We start from the raw sequence: 4,670 nt of genomic DNA on the forward strand, positions 1-4,670 counted from the left end.
TGTGATTATCACATAATGCATCAAGGATCCATGAATTTGATTTATTTTGAGTTAGATTACTTAACTACTTGATGTAGAATCAAACATTTAACTTTACCATCTGAAAGTACTTAGGGAAACTTTGTTTCCTATGATCCTTGTCATTGCATTAATTTCATCGTGCAAGTTTCAAATCATGGTTGCTTGGAATAAAGGACATGCCCATTCCCTTCTTATTAAGTGTAGCGTCATTAGGCCTATTCTTTTGAGTCCATTTTGTATAAACGAGTTGGGCCTGTCCACTCGTATTTACTGCTAGGGTTAGTATATAATGTTCATGCATGCTATGTATCTTGAGAAAGCTTTTAAGTATTATCTTTGTAACCCTACTCTCCACCTCTACAGAAGTAATTCTTCATCGAGTTCCTTTGAGGCATGAGTATTAATCATTCAACACTTGTTTGATCACATTGTGTTCTTGTTTTTCCTGCTTTAATCTATTCGATCATAAAGGATTTATTCCTGTCAATTGGTATCAGAGTAGGGGATTGTGTACTTAATACGCATCTCTTTTGTTTGAAGAAATTATTAGGGTTTCCGTAAATATTAGATTTGTTAAGAGCCGTCACTGATCTATTGGTGTAACTATGTGATCTCGATATTAACCAAATAAGTCTTTATAGTTTGACTAATTGCAGATATTAAAAGATTTTTCACCACGCAGAACAACGATTCAAACATAAACTCTTTGAATATCTCAAGCAGCATCGGATCGACAACAAGAATCCCGATTCTTTTTCCTCAAGAATATAAAGTTTGGGCAATGCACTTTGAAGATTATGTTGTAGGTTCAGAAGATAATGGTTATCTGATTTGGGAAGCAATCACTCTAGGTCTGTTCATTCACACAAAAACCAAGAGAACAACCAAAACCCAGAAAGAATACAATCAACTGCGTATGACGTGAAGGATGTGCCTCAAGACGAAAAAGACAAACTCTTAAGCAACATTAAAGCAATGAGGATTATCAGATTCGCTTTGCAAGCAGACACCTTTCATCTTGTAAGTTTATGTGATGCAGCGAAGGCCATATGGGATAGGTTGAGAGAGCTCTATTCCACAGACGCAGATCTAGAACACTCGACTCAAACACTCTTGTTATAACGAAGCATGGTATTGGACGTGAGGTGATTGAGCAAAAGGTTACGTTCATGAACGGATTAAGATCAGAATGGAAGGCAGTAGTGTCAACTGTTAAAGCACATGAATAGTTCAAGAACTATAGTCTTACGAAGCTTGTAGGAATTCTGAAGGCAAGAGAGAGTGAAGTAATGAAAGTGGCAAAGGTGGTGTCCGGGATGGGGTCTTTAGCCTTGGTTGCAAAAGGAAAAATTGTTGCTTATGACAGATCTGATTCAGATCATTCTGAGTTCGAGCTCTCAAACGAAGATTATGCTTTAATGGTATCTAACCCTAAGCGATTTGCTAGAAAGAAGTTTCCCACGAGCAAAAATAGGAACTATCAGGGAAGCTATAGCTTAGAGAAAGTCAAAGAGGAGAACAAAAGTAGTTCTCAGAAAGAGGAAGAGAAGAAGGAGAAAAAGGTTGTTAGTGACTACGGATACGATTGCAATTATTGTTATGGTAAAAACCATCTAGCAAAGGAGTGTATGTTGCGTAGGAAGAATGAGAAGAATGAAGTAGAGGATGAGAAGGCCTATCACATGTGAAAGCTAGAAGAGATTAGGAAGAAGAAATCTAATGATGATTCTATGCCTGCTTTTGTTGTATAGAAAAACTTGGCTTAAAGTGAGTTTTGAGGAGCGAAAGAACATAATTCATAGTACTCAGGAAGACGCTTGATGGTAACTAAAGGAGGATCGCAAGAGAATGCAAGTAGGAGTGGAAGGAGCGAAGATAGTTGTTTCACAGCACGACCTGTTTCAGAACAGATCAACGAATGCGAACAGCTGATCAATAAGGTAAACTCTATTCTTGAATCACTTAGTATTCCTGTATCTAGATACGAAACAGAACTTAACGATCTAAAATTCACCTTTTCAAATATAAGCGATAGTTTAAAGCAAACCCGACTTTCAAACTCTAACCTAGCTGATCAATCGAACAGGGCAACATCTAAGAGTGAGGAGAGGCGTATCTGGATCCACAAGGTTGAGTCACATTTTTCTAGGTATAAGGACGAATCTATTTATTTGCAGAGAGATAATTTAATGCTTTTGAAACAACGAAACATTTTTTGTTTAATTGCAAAAAGGCTTTAGTTTAATATTATTTAACTGCACCTTGATTTTGAAATCGGTAAGAAAATCCATAAAATGATTTTGCCATGTCTAGAATTAAAGGAAGACGAAATAGATGCAGACTGTTACAATTGCGAATCTATTGTTTCATCTGAAGAAACCTCTGATGCATACAAAGTCGGACTTGAACGTACTGAAAATTATATTAAGTCCAAGGACCACAAGAACATGTTGAAACAAATTTTGGATGAAAATGATAAAAAGAAGATCAAATCTGAAACTGTGAAAAAATTTGATTCATTGAATGTTGTGGCAACCTAAAATTTCTATCTTGTACAACATTCAATTCAATCAAAGTCAGGCTCGCTTCTGCTATCTTTTAGCATTGTTTAGGGTCTATCTGAGTGTTATAAGCCTACACAATTAAGGTGTGGGTTTAGGGATGAGTTATCCTAAGTCATAAGTATTGCATTCGGGCCAAACACTCCTTCAAGAGGAGTGTACGGCCGTATACACGGATGTACGGCCGTAAACCCATCCTGGTCGTAAACTCATGCCCATATATATGCCAATCCTTCTTTTTCCCTCACTTTTCACACTCCCAACTCAAGAACTCGAATTCTCTCTCAACTATCATCAAGATTTTCACCTTAATCTTCAAAAATGTAAGCATTCCTTCCATTGATTAGTTGATACATTGCTTTATCTGGTGAAGATCTATGATTTCATCCATGAAATTACCTCTTTTGACTAGATCTTCAAGAATCTCACCTTTCACCAAGAACACTAAGAACACACACTAGTTCTTGGTGGCCATGAACTCTATAGAGACCATCAAAAGTGTAAGTATCCCTTGTATCTTCTAGTGAGGCTTGATAAACACTTGATTACTGGCCTTAAATCATCTTCAAATGCATAAACACCAAGGGTGTACGGTCGTACACTCCTCATATGGCCGTAAACCCTTGTTTATCCTATGATTTGTCCTCAAACTCATTTTATGTCCCAACATAGGATCATGAACACTAAATGGATGCAAGATAAGACCATAAAACACCTCTTTTACAAGTTTTTCCATGAGTGTACGGTCGTACACTTCATGGTTGAACACACATGGACCGTACACCTCTTGGATGTACACACCATTGTGTGGTCGTAGACCCCTTTGATACAGTCATTTGTGATTGTAACACTTCAATTTAAGTGTTTCCTAGTCCCTAAGGTTGTTTCCCTTCATAATTAGTTGTTATATACACTAATTATATACTTATATGTTTCATTATATGCTTAATAGGATCCGTTTGTGCTCGAGACTTCACTTGATACTTAGCATCCTTGTCACACCCCCGAACCAGATGGCGGAAACGTCCGGGGGCTTGCCGTGACTCAATTGTATACCATAACATTGAATATATATGAAACATAACAACATTCGTTACCATTCATCAACATAGTACAACCAGTAGTGTTTACATATCAAACATTGTTTAAACATTACATTCCCAAAAATTAATTGTTTGATTCATACGTAAATAAACTGCAACCGTCACTGAATGTGATTTCCCTTGATTCACTGGTTCCCTGAGAATACAAGTATTTTGAAAAACGTCAACATATGAAATGTTGGTGAGTTCATAAGTAGTGTTTAAAATCGAATGTTTGTATCGTTTGAAGAACCACCAGAAAATCCGATATTTTCTGAAAAGAAAAGCTTTTAAAAAGGTTTGTGAAGATCCATAGGTATGCTTTGTTTGTTTCTATACTTAAAAAAAAATTGTTCATTGAAGTTGTATGCCTTTTTAAATTTGTGTGTATTGAAAACCCTAGGAAAACCCGATGTTCTCCTAGTTCCTTGAATTACGTGATGTTACATTGAAACCATTGCATAGCGTAGAGTGTCAGTCCCGGGCGACGTTGGAAGGTTCTCGAGCATTGATTATTTACTACAAACCCGCGTTACACAAACACCCAGTTTGTAGTTATACTAACGACTCCGAAGGTGTCGTCGGTACTAATCACGTTATCCAATCGCCCTGACTATGAGTGGTCCCACATCCGAAGAGTAAGAGGTCACGAAGACCCCGGTAACTCCGTTAGCCGGTTGGGGATAAAATGTACGAGGGGTCCCAGACCCGCCTCGCATAAAATGTAGACCTTACTAGCAAGACCAAAGGACCCTTGGGGACCGGTGGTAAACAAGCAAGTGAAAGTCCATTTACGTTGTGTCGGATCGGTAAAACCCAACACTCCGTAAAAAAAATGTCTTCGGGCCTTAAGATCAGGTCATTGGGCTAGCTAGGCTCAACGAACAAGATTTTACACTTGTGGGGCCCAAAGATGGTGCATAGACGTCTGCGCACACTCGTATGTGTAAGTATAACCAAACGTTACTTGTATGAGTTGTAGTGTTAGTAGTTGTAGATTTTTATT

The sequence above is a fragment of the Lactuca saligna genome, chromosome 8 (assembly GCF_052625555.1).
Source record: "Lactuca saligna cultivar CGN05327 chromosome 8, ASM5262555v1, whole genome shotgun sequence".
NCBI classification, from domain to species: Eukaryota; Viridiplantae; Streptophyta; class Magnoliopsida; order Asterales; family Asteraceae; genus Lactuca; species Lactuca saligna.